The sequence below is a fragment of the Bos indicus x Bos taurus genome, chromosome 24, assembly GCF_003369695.1.
Source record: "Bos indicus x Bos taurus breed Angus x Brahman F1 hybrid chromosome 24, Bos_hybrid_MaternalHap_v2.0, whole genome shotgun sequence".
Taxonomy (NCBI): Eukaryota; Metazoa; Chordata; class Mammalia; order Artiodactyla; family Bovidae; genus Bos; species Bos indicus x Bos taurus.
This window is the reverse complement of record NC_040099.1, coordinates 46,096,525-46,111,902: the sequence shown is the minus strand read 5'-3', so window position 1 is coordinate 46,111,902 and position 15,378 is coordinate 46,096,525. Positions and strand designations below refer to the sequence as shown.

The 15,378-nt window shown below is 41.2% G+C and overlaps 1 protein-coding gene across 5 annotated transcripts in view; it reads right to left on the bottom strand.

Annotated features, from left to right (window-relative positions):
- Nucleotides 1-15,378, bottom strand: part of C24H18orf25 (chromosome 24 C18orf25 homolog) — an 86,137-nt gene that overhangs the window by 48,515 nt on the left and 22,244 nt on the right. The gene's annotated exons all lie outside the window — the stretch shown is intronic.

Below are 15,378 nucleotides of genomic sequence, written 5' to 3'. Positions count from 1 at the left end.
TTCAAAGGACTTAATGCAACCAAATACTGGCATACATGGCTACTAAAAATGGCACAATATTAATCTTCTATTACTCAACTTGCAAGGCCAGCAAGCAACCAAACAAGTATTCTCAACTTTAAAACTTTATTTAAAGTGTTCAAGAAAAGGATCCTCAAAACTTTGATATAGGTAGCACACATTTTTAACTAATATAAATGCTTCAAAAAATTGATCTAGAACAAGTTAACTGGAATGATTACTTTTATGTTCCAACCTTCAAAGAAAAGAAGCAAGGGAGAGAGCTACAGGGGAGTGACATCAAATGCACATCTTCGTTAAAGGGAAAAAACCCATCAATTACGTGCATCTGACAAGTGAACAAAAATAATTATGTGATCAAAGCTGTCTGCCATTTTGCTCAATAGGAGCTGCTCTAGACAGGCATTAAGCCGAAAAACCTCAATCTGTTGTTTCATCTGTTCTTCCTAGTTCCCGTAAACCTTTCATCACACCGAAAACGAGTCTAGTCTATGTTTTGTTTCATAAACAATAGCCACTAAATACAGATAAACTACTTTGTGAACCCAGAAAACCTAATACTCTCTATTTTAAGAATGACTTAAAGGGTTTAAAAGAAAACACCCTACACACGCATTATCCACCTCCTATGCTAGCTTCAGAACCTAATATCTTTCCCCCACTGTGTGTGCTACAACTCCACTTACTCATAAGAGAAACAGGACATAATCTTTAACCACGAGAGTTGTGACCAATACAGCACGAAGTTCATTAACTGGTAGTTTTTAAGAGAATGCTAACAATGTATAAGGCAAGTAGTATGTCACCCTGAACAACTGATGATAAAGAAGGCAATTATCATAATGTCCCACAAGTCACAGAGAGACACAAACATTAAGCTACATGGTGTTAGTAAAGGTTCAATAAGACATCATTCCATCGAGTTCCCTTGATAGTTCACTATGTGGCAGACAGCAGCAGGAGGATAACTGAAAAACCCTTTCATTGATCTAATATGACACAGTCTACTTTTTGCTTACTATAAACATATAAACATAAATGTTCTACTATCTGTTACTTTTCTCCCCGCTCAGGTCCTGTTCTTAGCTGCTGACAACACGGGCATTCTGCGGCTTCCCTGGTAAAGAACCTACCTACCAAAACAGGAGACACGGGTTCAACTCCCGATCCAGGAAGATCCCACGTGCTACAGAGTAACTAAGCCCAAAGCACCACAACTACTGAGCCTGGGCTTTAGAGCCCAGGAGCTGCAACTACTGAGCCCTCGCGCCACAACTTCTGGAACCCACAGGCCCTCGAGCCCGTGCTCTGCAACAAGAGAAGCCACCACGAGGAGAAGCCTACGCACTCCAACTAGAGTAGCCTCAGCTCGCCACAACTAGACAGCCCGAGCAGCAAAGACCCAGCACAGCCAAGGAAATAAAGAAAACAAGCCTTACACATTCATGAAAATCAGAACATTCACGACCACTGGGAACATTTATAAATTAAAAATCCCATGGGACTTCCCTGGCAGTTCAGTGGTTAAGACTCCACACATTTCCACTCCAGGGGGCCCAGGTTCGATCCCTAGTTGGGAAACCAAGATCCCACATGCCACAACCAAAACAAAAAAGTATAAATATATCTGTATCATAATTAATTTTTGAGCTGAAAGAAAAATAGCATAAACGTCTTTGCAAACACCACTCCAAAAGGAATGTAACACCACTGAAAGCCAACAGAGGGAGTAAAAGTTAAATTAACAAACTGCCAGTGTCCTGAATGAAGCATGCTGACAGAAAAGAGAAAAAAAAAAAAACAAACCAAGAAATAAAATATTTATAGATATGCAATATCCTCTGGTAAGAGGAATAAAACAAGGTTTTCTAACTGAATAAACATGAGAGTTGACTCTTCTGCAGATTATAAAGTTATATACTCTAGAATAAAATTCTTCTTAAATATCAGAAAAGACACTAAAATGAAAAATAAATCTGTTAAAATGATCTTTAAAACTCTTGCTTCTTCAAGCAAATAAATTATGTGGATAGCACAAATAAATATAGACTGTTTCTCCTTGTAAGAAAACATAACAATTATCAATGTCTTTCAATATGACACATCAACCTTTCAAGTTCCTTAAATTTTAAGTATTGAGATTTACAGTGGCTTCTGTTTCCTAAAAAAGCAACCAGTATTGCAGGCTAAACCACTTAAATATGTCCATATTAATCACAAACACTGGCATCAACCATAAATAGAACATCATGGTATGCCCATATGATGTGGCCATAAAGGATAAAAAAATTCTCTATACACTAATATGGAGCACTTTCTAATACATAACATTAAATGAAAAAAGATACATTATACCATTAGTGTAAAATGAACAAAATTATATGAGTTTGTCTGTACACACACAGAAATCTCTGGAAGGACTGTAAAGAGAGTAACACCAGCTGCGCTGGCAAGGAAAGAGAGTGACTGAGGCACAGGAGTCAAAGACTTTTTGCTGTCCAAGAGTTTTGTACCTCTTGAATTTTGTATCCCATACAACTCTACTCAAAACTCCATTCTAACATAAAAGTCTACTGAAAGTCTTCTGAAGGAAAAAAGGACTGGTGTTTTTTCTGCTCAGGACACCAATTACTATTTAGGTCAAATTTAGTCAGTTAATTCTATTAGAAGTTCTCTCCATAGTGGAATTTGGTTGTAATTCATAAAACAAGGAAAAAAGTAAAACAAAGTAGAAATAAAAACTCTAACAAAATTCTCTGCAATGGAATAAAGATGAAGTATCCAAAACACCAGGGGAAAAGATGTCATATGCACATATTAATCCTCCCAAACAGATTATTTACTGCATATATGGTTTTCAATCAGGGGGGAAAAAGTGGGATTTTCCTGGTAGAGGCAGTCAAATGTAGCTGGCAGTAGAAATGATAAAATTATCAAATGGGAGTTGCATCTTTGAGATAAAAGACTCTCAACCCTCTAGTTTAATGTTCAGAGGGTTTTTCAGTGAATGTACATTCAAGTATGAAATCCACAACAATTAGCATTTATCCTATTAGAACAGCATTCCCACCCCCCATGCTATTCTTCCCTCCCATCTAAAGGTAATCAATCCCCTTCTGTGTATATGTATATATGTATACACTGTAAATGTTATTACAACCTGCTGCTGCTGCTGCTAAGTCACTTCAGTCGTATCCGACTCTGTGCGACCCCACAGACGGGAGCCCACCAGGCTCTCCGTCCCTGGGATTCTCCAGGCAAGAACACTGGAGTGGGTTGCCATTTCCTTCTCCAATGCATGCAAGTGAAAAGTGAAAGTGAAGTTGCTCAGTCGTGTCCGACTCCTAGCGACCCCATGGACTGCAGTCTACCAGGCCCCTCCGTCCATGGGATTTTCCAGGCAAGAGTACTGGAGTGGGTTGCCATTGCCTTCTCCTATCCCCTATCCCCTCTCATCTCTCTAGAACCTTACATTATGATTATTCCTTGGCACTTATCAACCTCTCACACTCAACTAGACCATCTGTTCATTCATTCACTCACTCATTCATTAAAAAAATAAGTAATCTACTTCTGCCTATCACTTCAACCTCACATCTCCCATCTCCTCCTCCAGGGACTCTTCTCTTCTTTCACATCCAACTATTAACAGAGCTGTCCAAACTTTTTCCTCTATTTTCTTACCTCTCACATTCCCTCTCCAACCAAATCTCACCTGACATCTGCTTCTATCAAACCAGTAACAGTTCTTCCCAAGATCATGAATGACCCCCATATCTCTGAATCCGACACAGATCTAACCTAATGTCTAAGCATCATTCTACGCCTCACCACTCTCTTCTCCTGAAACTGTGCTTCTTTGGCTTCAGGTTTCCCTATCTTACTTCTGGCTGCTCTTTCCTGGCCTGCTTTGTAAGGTTAACCTCCTCTAACGCATCCCGCAGTCATTAGCCCCGGGGCTGGTCTTCTTCCCGCCCACCAAAGTGAGCTACCCTCCACTCAGTTTCCACTCATAACCTTGTTTTTCCATCTTAGACTTTCTCTGAACTCTATTCCAGTCTTCTCAAGCATCCACTTGACATTTAGATTCACAAAGAGAATCAGTTCACCGTAACCCATCTCTTTACTACCCTACTCTGCTCCTTCTCTAGCCTTCCCCAGCTCAGTCAACAGCACTACTACTATCTCAGCTGCTTATGTCAAAAACCTGAGGGTTATCCTCGACGGTGCCTTCTCCTGTATTCACTGCATCCCATCACTCACTAATTTCTATCAACCCTGCATCCTCAGATTACTAGTTTGTCCACTACTCTCTGTCTCCACTGTTAACCACTCTAAACACAATCACTACCATTTATTTTTCAATGGGATGATTGACAATCAACTCTTGACTCTGTATTCAGTCTTGCTCCTACCCACCAACCTATTTTTCATACAGCAGACAGAACAGTATCTATACAAGGCAAATTTGACATGCTTATACGGGAAAGTTTTTACTTTTATTATATTTCACATACTTTCTATAAATATTTTTTAAATATACTGTAAAGTTGGGGTGGCAAGATGGGGTGAAAAGGAGGGAGAGATAACCAAGAGGAGAGAGAAGTTAAAGGCAACCTGAGCTTTGCTGATGCTTTTCTCTCCCCCTTTAAAAGAACTGTATGCAATTTCAAAACCTAGCTGTCAATTTTGGACAATGAAAATGTAGCATTTTATTAGTCTTATACTAATTAAGAAAGTAAAACAAAAGAAGATGAGGACAGGTGGAAAAGTTAAAGCATGGAAAGGTCCGCTCTGAGGAGACAGTGAAGTGATAAGCATCAGAGTGAATAAGGGGCTTCCCTGGTGGTCTAGTGGTTAGGAGTCCACCAGCCAATGCAAGGGACACAGATTTGATCCCTGGTCCACGAGGATCCCACATGCCACAGAGCAACTAGCCCCATGTGCCACAACTACGTGGTCAGTGCTCTGGAGCCCGAGAGGCGAGACTACTAAAGCCCACACAATCTAGGGCCCACGCTCCACAGCAGGAGGAGCCACCGCCAAAAGAAGCCCGCACGCTAGAGAAGCCCCGCTGCTTACAGCAACAAGAGAAAGCCCTCGCACAGCAACGAAGACCCATCACAGCCAAAAATAAACAGATCTTTTTTAAAAAACAAGTAAATGAGGCTACTAGGAAAATCTGGAGGGAGTTTGTATTTTAACAGACCTCAGCAAAGCATAATACAAGGTGAAAAAGAAAGCAGGTTTGGGGGTTTGTGAAAAATGGAAAAGGGTTTAACACATGCTACAGAAAATCTGACAAAATAAAACTGCTAAGTACAATGATTTATATAGTGTGAAAGAGAATTCACAATACTCATTTTCTAGAAACCATTAACACAAACAAGCTAAAATGTGATTGTTCTTCCCTACTCAAAACCTCTGTCAAAAAGACAAAAAAACCCTCTATTCATATCTCCAGTTTCATCTTGGGCCACTCACACCCTAGGTCTCTTCAGCCTAGACAGAATGTCACAAAAACAGTTTTTTTTTTAGATTGCTGGCCTTTCCCACTCATTCTGTGCCTTACCTCTTGCTGGGTACTCTTTACACCTTATCAGAATAAATACTGCTTCCTTGGGGATAGCCAGGGGCACCTTACAGACTAATAAGATCCCTGGTACGTACACAAATTATATACTGATCATTCTTCAGGACACTTTGCTTAACTGTAGTTAACTAACTGTGTCACTGTTTAATGTCCATCCCCCATATATTAACAGCAAATTAAATAACCACCCCCACCAGCTGATTGTCCCTATGATTAACAAGCAAAAGAGAACACAAGGCAAAAATTATGATCAAAACAAAAGGTGTCATTCTAGTCTTGCATGGCTCAAAGACAAACATAATGGGAATTTGTGGAACTTTTCTTCTGACTGCAAATTTCTCTAGGAAGTTGAAAGCAAGGTGGTTAGTAAGGATGAAACAAGGTGGTGGGGAGGCCGATCACAGGACTGGGGTGAAACAGCAGTGAGAAAGTCCAGAAACTAGGGGAGTACAGCATATGATCTCCAGACAATAAGGACCCACTTCACGGGCTGAAACCATGAATTTAAAGCACCATGAAAGCTCCAAGGTACACATGATGTGTCTTCTCCTTTCAAGTTCAACTGTGTAAGTCTAAACGCAGAGGGAGAAGTTGGATTTAACCAGAACTGTACTTTCACCAAGCAAGTAAAACAACTCAAGAAAAAACAAGACTGTGTAAAATGTTATGATTTTAACGTTCTAACATTAAGAAGGTATAGGTAGTGAAAATGCAGTGAACCTACAGAATGGACATGCCAGTGGAGTAAGGGTATACACTGAACTGGAAAGACGGAAGGTGTTAGTCCAAAAATACTGAAGGAAACTGAGATTACAGAAGGGTCGTGAGACTGGAGAAGGAAGTGGCAACCCACTCCAGCATTCTTGCCTAGAGAATCCCGCACACAGAGGAGCCTGATGGGCTGCTGTCCATAGGGTTGCACAGAGTCAGACATGACTGAAGTGACATAGCATGCATGCATGCAACAAGACCTAAAACAGTGCTGCGATAGTGGCTCAGCTGGTAAAGAATCTGCCTGCAATGTGGGAGACCTAGGTTCGATCCCTGGGTTGGCAAAATCCCCTGGAGAAGGGAAAGGCTACCCACTCCAGTATTCTGGCCTGGAGAATTCCATGGACCATATAGTCCATGGGGTCACAAAGAGTCAAACACGACTGAGCAACTTTAAGACAATGGCACAGCCCAAGGACATGACATAAACTGATTAGAACTAACTAGGTCCAAGATGTAGTGGCGCGGCTGTGAAGAATCTGTTTGCCAAAGCAGGGGACTCAAGAGAGGTGGGTTTGATCCCTGAGTCAAGAAGATCTCCCGGAGTAGGAAAGGGTAACCCACTCCAGTATTTCTGCCTGGAAAATTCCACGGACAGAGGAGTCTGGTAGGCTACAGTTCACGGGGTGGCAAAGAGTAGGACACGACTGCGCACACACACGTGGACTGCAGGCTGCCCGGGCTCCTCTGTCCATGGGGATTTCCCAGGCAAAAATACTGGAGTGGGTTGCCATTTCCTCCTCCAAGGGATCTTCATGACCCAGGGATCGAACCCACAACTCCTGCATCAGCAGGTGGACTCTTTACCACTGAGTCACCAGGAAAGCAGAACCCTCAGTATACACTCACCGTAACACATCAGCATGACAGATGACACACCCACAGGCGCCATGACAGTTCCAAGGCTTACCACAAAAGGTGCCCAATTCCTGGAAATGCCCACCCCTTTCCCAAAATGGCTACAATACTCTTCCCACTCATTAGCCTATGAAATTACCCACCCCTATAAAATCTTACAACCCCATACCCTGGTGCCTGCCTCTCTTGCCTTCTGAGATGGCCAACACTCATAAATCTTCTCTTTACTATGGCTCACTCTTGAATTCTTTCCTGCATCAAAGCCAAGAACCCACACTGGGCGGCCAACCCATGGACTCACATGAGACCTGGGAAGTAACCATCCTCTCGCACCTCACTATCCCGCAACAGTGCTACTCAAAGTGCTATCCCTGAACGACTGGCTGCAACGAGGGAACTGTAGACATTACGAAACTGATCAGAGGCTTATAGCAATTTGATATTGTCATGACAAACAAACAGCATTTTAATTTTCTAGTATCTGATTTTGAATATTTTACCCCCAAAATCCACCAATGATGGAATGGGAATAAAAATACAACAGACAGTTCAAGAAACATAGGTTATAGTATGACTATGGATAACTATGGATATAAGTGGCTGAAGTAGGGTAGAAAACAAAACCATTATGGGAACTGAGTGGGTAGTGTCAGAAGACTCATCCATGTGTATCCTGAAGTGGCCAAGAATTAAGACAAAAGTAATAATGGACAAAATGACACTAATCAAGGAACAAAAATCATTTCAATATAAAGGAGTCAGTGGCTAAAAGAACACAGCAGTATAGGGATAAATGAAAGAGAAAAATCATTTGAAAAGTGGCAATGAGGAACAAGTAGATCATCTACCCTCCTTCTCCAGACCAGAGGATAAGGGCTAAAGGAGAAAAAACACAGCCACCCCTTACAAGGTGAAGCAGTGCCTTCCCCTCTGGGGAAAGCCAGATTTCTATTAGTATCAGAAGGTAGAGGGCCCTAGGGCCCTCACGCCTAGAGCCAGAGTTCCACAAGAGAAGCCACAGTTTCTATCATGAACAGTATGAAAAGGCAAAAAGACACGACACTGAAAGATGAACCCCCCAGGTCACAAGGTATCCAATATGCTACTGGAGAAGAGCAGAGAAATAGCTCCAGAAAGAATGAAGAGGCTGAGCCAAAGCAGAAACTACGGCCACTTGTAAGTAAAGTCCGATGCTGTAAAGAATAATACTGCATAGGAACCTGGAATGTTAGGTCCATTAGTTAGGTTAGGTTAACTGAAATTCGCTCAGTCGTGTCCAACTCATTGCGACCCCATGGACTATATAGTTCATGAAATTCTCCAGGCCAGAATACTGGAGTGGGTAGCCTTTCTCTTCTCCAGGGGATCTTTCCAACCCAGGGATCGAACCCAGGTCTCCCACACTGCTGGCAGATTCTGTACCAGCTGAGCCACAAGCCACAAGTTAGGTCCATGAATCAAGGTAAAATGGAACTGGTCAAACAGGAGATGGCAAGAGTGAACATTGACATTTTAGGAATCAGTGAAATGGACAGGAATGGGCAAATTTAATTTAGAAGACCATTATATCTATTACTGTAGGCAAGAAACCCTTAGAAGAAATGGAGTAGCTCTCAGTCAACAAAACAGTCCAAAATGCAGTACTTGGCTGCAATATCAAAAATGACAGAATGATCTTGGTTCGTTTCCAAGGCAAAGCATTCAACATCACAGTAATCCAACTCTATGTCCCAACCACTGATGCCAGAGAAGATGAAGTTAACGGTTCCATGAAGACCTACAAGACCTTCTAGAACTAACACCAAAGAGATGTCCTTTTCATCACAGGGGACGGGAATGCAAAAGTAGGAAGTCAAGAGATACCTAGAGTAACAGGTAAGTTTGGCCTTGGAGTACAAAATGAAGCAAGGCAAAGGCTAACAGAATTTTGCCAAGAGAACGCACTGGTCATAGCAAACGCACTCTTCCAACAACATAAGAGACGACTCTACAAACGGACACCACCAGATGGTCAATACTGAGATCAGATGATTATATTCTTTGCAGCCAAAGATGGAAAAGCTTTATACAGTCAGCAAAAACAAGACCTGGAGCTGACTGTGGCTCAGATCATGAACTCTTTATCACAAAATTCAGATTTAAATTGAATAAAGTAGGAAAAACCACCAGGCCATTCAGGTATGACCTAAATCAAATCATTTATGATTGATTATACAGTGGAAGTGACAAATAGATTCAAAGGATTATATCTGATGGAGTACCTGAAGAACTATGGACAGAGAGGTTCATGACATTGTACAGGAGGGGGTGACCAAAACCATCCCCAAGAAGAAATGCAAAAAAGGCAAAATGGCCGTACGAGGAGGGCTTACAAGGAGAAGGAGAAAAGAAAAGTGAAAGGCAAAGGAGAAAGGGAAAGATATACCCATCTGAATGCAGTCTAAAGAAGAGCAAGGAGAGATAAGAAAGCCTTCTTAAGTGAACAATGGAAAATTAATAGAATGGGAAAGAAGAGATCTCTTCAAGAAAATTAGAGATACCAAGGAACATTTGAGGCAAAGATGGGTACCAAAAAGGACAGAAACAGTAAGAACCTAACAGAAGCAGAAGAGATTAAGAAGAGGGGGCAAGAAGAACTGTACAAAAAAGGTCTTAACGACTCGGATAACCACGAAGCTGTGGTCACTCACCTAGAGCCAGATATCATGGAGTGTCAAGTCAACTGGGCCTTAGGAAGCATTATTACAAATAAAGCTAGTGGAGGTAATGGAATTCCAGTTGAGCTATTTCAAATACTAAAAGATGATGCTGTGAAAGTGCTGCACTCAATACGCCACCGAATTTGGAAAACTCAGCAGTGGCCACAGGACTGGAAAAGGTTAGTTTTCATTCCAATCCCAAAAAAGGGCAATGTCAAAGAATGTTCAAACTACTGCACAATTGCACTCATTTCACATGTTAGCAAGGTAATGCTCAAAGCCTTCAAGCTAGGCTTCAGCAGTACATGAACCAAGAACTTCCATATGGTCATTTTAAAAAGGCAGAGGAACCAGAGATCAAATTACCAACATCAGCTGAATCATAAAAAAAGCAAGGGAATTCCAGAAAAACATCTACTTCTGCTTCACTGACTGCACTAAAGTCTTTGACTATGTGGATCACAACAAACTGTGTAAAATTCTTTAAAGAGATGGGAGTATCAGATCACCTTATCTGCCTCCTGAGAAACCTGTACACAGGTCAAGAAGAAACAGTTAGAACTGGACATAGAACAGACTGGTTCAAAATTGGGAAATGAGTGCATCAAGGCTGTATATTGTCACCCTCCTTATTTAACGTCTATGCAGAGTACATCATGTGAAATGCTGGGCTGAATGAAACACAAGCTGGAATCAGGACTGCTGGAAGAAATATCAATAACCTCAGACACTAGATGATACCATTTTAATGGCAGAAAGTGAAGAGGAACTAAAGAAGCTCTTGATGAAGGTCAAAGAGGAGAATGAAAAAGCTGGCTTAAAATTCAACATTCAAAACACTAAGATCACGGCATCTGGTCCCATCACTTCATGACAAATAGATGGGGAAAAACTGGAAACAGTAGCAGATTTTATTTTCTTGGGTTCCAAAATCACTGCAAAAGGTGACTACAGCCACAAAAAAGACAACTGCTCCTTAGAAGAAAAGCTATGATGAATCTAGACAGAATATTAAAAAGCAGAGATACCACTCTGCCAACAAAGGTACATCTAGTCAAAGCTATGGTTTTTCCAGTAGTGATGTATGGATGTGAGAGCTGGACCATAAAGATGGCTGAGCACTGAAGAATTGATCCTCTCATACCATGGTGCAGAAGACTCTTCAGAGTCGCTTGGACTGCAAGATCAAACCAATCAATCCTAAAGGAAATCAGTCCTAAATATTCCTTGGAAGCATGGATGCTGAAGCTGAAACTCCAATGCTTTGACCACCTGATGTGAAGAGCCAACTTGTTGGAAAAGACCCTGATACTGGAAAAGATTGAGGCCAGGAAGAGAAGGGGCAACAGAGTATGAGATAAGTGGATGACTCATCTCTGACTCAATGGACGAGTCTGAGCAAACTTCAGGAGACAGTGAAGCCTGGTATGCTACAGTCCATGGGTTCGCAAAGAGTTGGACATGACTGACTGAACTGAAACAAACAAAAAAAAGAAAACAAACAAACCCTACACTATAATCCCATGTTTATAAAGTGCAAAACTGGACAAACTGAAAAGACACATCCCACATGGCTAGACAGATGTGCAGTTGTTGCTATTTAGTCACTCGGTCATGTCTGACTCTTTTACAACCCTATGGACTGTAGCCCGCCAGGCACCTCTGATCATGGGATTTTCCAGGCAGGAACAGTGGAGTGGATAGCCATTTCCTTCTCCAGGGGATCTTCCTAAACCAGGGATAGAACCTGCATCTCCTGCATTGGCAGACTGATTCTTTACCACTGAGCTACCAGGGAAGCACCTAGTTGTGTTTTAAGAAGCAAGGAAATGGTTACCAAAATGTCAAGTCAGTTGTTACTTCTGGGTGAGAGAGATGTGATGGATTATGAGTACACAGGGTTCCTAAGTATCATCAGGGCAAGACCTCTGGCTGTGGGCAAGCAAAAATGAAAGTTGCTGAGTTGTCTTAGACTCTTTGCAACCCCATGGACTATACATGGAATTCTCCAGGCCAGAATACTGGAGTGGGTAGCCTTTCCCTTCTCCAGGGGATCTTCCCGACCCAGGAACTGAACCGGGGTCTCCTCATGGAGACCAACTGAGCTATAAGGGAAGCCCATGGGCAAGTGGGGGTGGGGGTGGTCAGCAACTCTTCTCCCCAAAATGAAACTATAAAGCAAGACAAAATTGACAGAAGCAGCCAATTTCAGTGCTCTGGAAATCAGTCAAAAGCATACATAAAAGTGCTGATGCTTGAAAACCTGCAAAATTCTGATTAAGAATAGTGAAAATCTGTCTTGCCTGAGGCTGCTCCTGCTTCCCCCCCACCACCTCTAGCTCAGTAGGTTCTGCCTTATAGATAGGGGGCATGCCCTGAGGACCTGCCAGCTTGCACTAACAAAGGGGCCTCATTCAGTTTGGAGTGGATGGTCACACCTATGCCGGGGCACTGTAGGTGCAACTGCAATCTCAGCAGCAAGAAATCAGGGCAGTCATAGGTTCTACTAACCTAGGGATATAGTCACAAATGAGGTTCAGCATATTCTTGGCTGAGGCTGCGTGATAATGCAGAGGAGATGCCAAAGGGTCCAACAGAAAGTAAAAGCCCAGGCAGACTTGAAAATGGCCTGAACTTTAAAATGTGTTCCCCTATCCACATACAAGTCCATCAACAAAGAACAAAAATCCTTCCTGGAATGAGGTGTTTGAGCACAACTCTGTCCAAGCACTGACTGGCCAATAAGCTACACTAGAAAGGATACGAGCAACCAGACTTAAAATTTTAAACAGGAAGAAAAGAAAAAGCAGAGACGTAAGCAACAACACACTGCAGGAGAGAAACATTTCACAAATTTACCCAGTTAGCTAAAGGAAGAAACAGCCATGTTTTCAAAGGGAAAAATAATCAGAATCCAAAATTGCTAAAGTATTATCTAAAATGTCCAGTTTTCAACAAAAAATTAAGAGACTTCCAAAGAAGCAGGAAATGTGCTCCATTCACAGGAGATAAAAAGTCACTAGAGGGAATTCCCTGGTGGTCCAGTGGTCAGGATTTGGCACTTTTACTGCCAGGGGCTCAGGCTGGATCCCTGGCTGGGGAACTGAGATCCTGCACGCGGCAAAGTGTGGCAAAAAAAAAAAAAGTCACTAGAAAAATGAGTTTCCTCAGATGTTGGGCTTAGCAGACAAAGACTTCAAAAGAGTTATTTGAAATATGTTCAAAGAACTGAAGAAAAATATGCTTTAAAAATTACAGGAAAGTGGGCTTCCCTGGTGGTTCAGGGTTAAGGATTTGCCTGCCAATGCAGGAGATATGGGTTCAAACCCTGGTCTGGGAAAATCCCACATATTTCAGGGCAACTAAGCCCATGTGCCACAAGTACTGAAGCCCATGCACCCAGAGCCATGCTCCACAACAAGAGAAGTCGCTGCAATGAGCCCATGCACTGCAACCAAGAGCAGCCCCCAAAGAGAGAGCTGCAACTCGAGAAAGTCTGCTCACAGCGAAGAAAGCCAAGCAAAGCCACAAACGATTTTTTAAATTACAGGGACATATGGTAACAATGATTCCACAAGTAAAGAATCTCAATAAAAAGATAGAAATCAATAAAAGAAGAACTAAGTGGACATTTTGCCCATTTGAAAGGAAAAATTCACAACAGCCGATTCAAGACGGAAGAAAAAGAATCAGGGAACATAATGAGAGCTCAATAGAAAGTATACAATCTTTAGAATTAAAAAATTAAAGAACAATGAAAAGAGCCTTAGAAATTTATGGGACAACATCAAGAATGCCAACATGTGTGCAATAAGAAAATCTTTTTAAAAATACAAGATTGTACAAACGACTGACTGTAACACTGTATTGCTAGGTTTATAACACACACAGATGTTATATGCATAAAAACAATAGCATAAAAAGGAGGGAAAAGACGGAGCTCTCCCTTACTGGAGAACTGTTTCTGTATTTTACCGGATATAAGTATTAATCTGAAGTAGAATATGGTAAATGGAGATAAAGATGCAATTCCCAGAGTAGCCACTGGGAAAATAACTCCAAAACTATAGTTGAAAAACAACCCCTACCTCCAAAAAAAGCAGTAAAAGTAAATACAGAAGATCAACAACACACAAAAAACAAGCCATTAGAAAATAAATAACAAAATGGAAACAGTAAATCTAACCATATTAATAGTTACATTAAATATAAATGCCCTGAACACTTCAATCAACAGGCTGAGTTTGTCAGACTGGATAAAAAAGATCTAACTGTATGTAGTTTTCAAGAGACATATCTTAGATTCAAAAATAGACTAATTTTAAAAAAAAGAGTGGAAAAAGATCCACTAGCAAGGAGCAAACATAGGAAAGCTAAAACATATCAATATCAGACAAAATTGACTTTAAGAAATATTGCTAGAGACAAAGAGGAACACTTCACAATGATACAAAAGAAGTATCAGGAAAACATAAAAACTGCAAATGTATACATTACTTATAAATATGTGCACTTAACAAAGGTTCAAACTACATACAGCAAAAACTAACAGAATATGACGCTGTTGCAAAAGTAACTGTGGTTTTTGCATTATTGAAATTTGTCATTTGATACTGAAACACTTTCTTAAATACATGTGGTTGTGTTATCCATAATTGTAATACACATTTCTTGCCTTATGTTTTTTTGCTAATGACCTATTACTTGTTTATTTTGTAATTATTTTAGACTGTAAATGACAGACAAAAAGCAAATTTGAGCGATTTTCTTATTCAAGTTCAAATGGGTCGTAAAGCAATGGAGACAACTCTCATTATCAACAATGTATTTAGCCTAGGAACTGCTAAAGAACATACAATGCAGTGGGGTTCAAGAAGTTTTGCAAAGGAGACAAGAGTCTTAAAGATGAGGAGCACAGTGGCCAGCCATCAGAAGTTGACAGTGGCCAGCCATCAGAAGTTGACAATGACCAACTGAGAGCAATCATGGAAGCTAATCCTCTTACAACTACACAAGAAGCTGCTGAAGTGGATTTTATACAACAATCGGCATCAAACCACCTCAGTGGCTGGACCGAGAAGAAGCTTCAAAACATTTCCCAAAGCCAAAGTTGCACCAAAAAAAGTTCATGGTCACTGTTTGATGATCTGCTGCTGGTCTGATCCACTACAGCTTTCTCAATCCCAGGGAAACCATTACATCTGAGAAGTATGCTCAGTAAATCAATGAGATGCACCAAAAACCACACCACCTGTAGCCAGCATTGGTCAACAGAAAGAGCCTGATTTTTCTCCATGACAACACCTGACCACAGGTCGCACAACCAATGAGTTAAAAGTTGAACGAATTAGGCTATGAAGTTTTGCCTCATCCGCCACATTCACTTGACCTCTCACCAACCACCTACCACTTCTTCAAGCATCTCGACAACTTTTT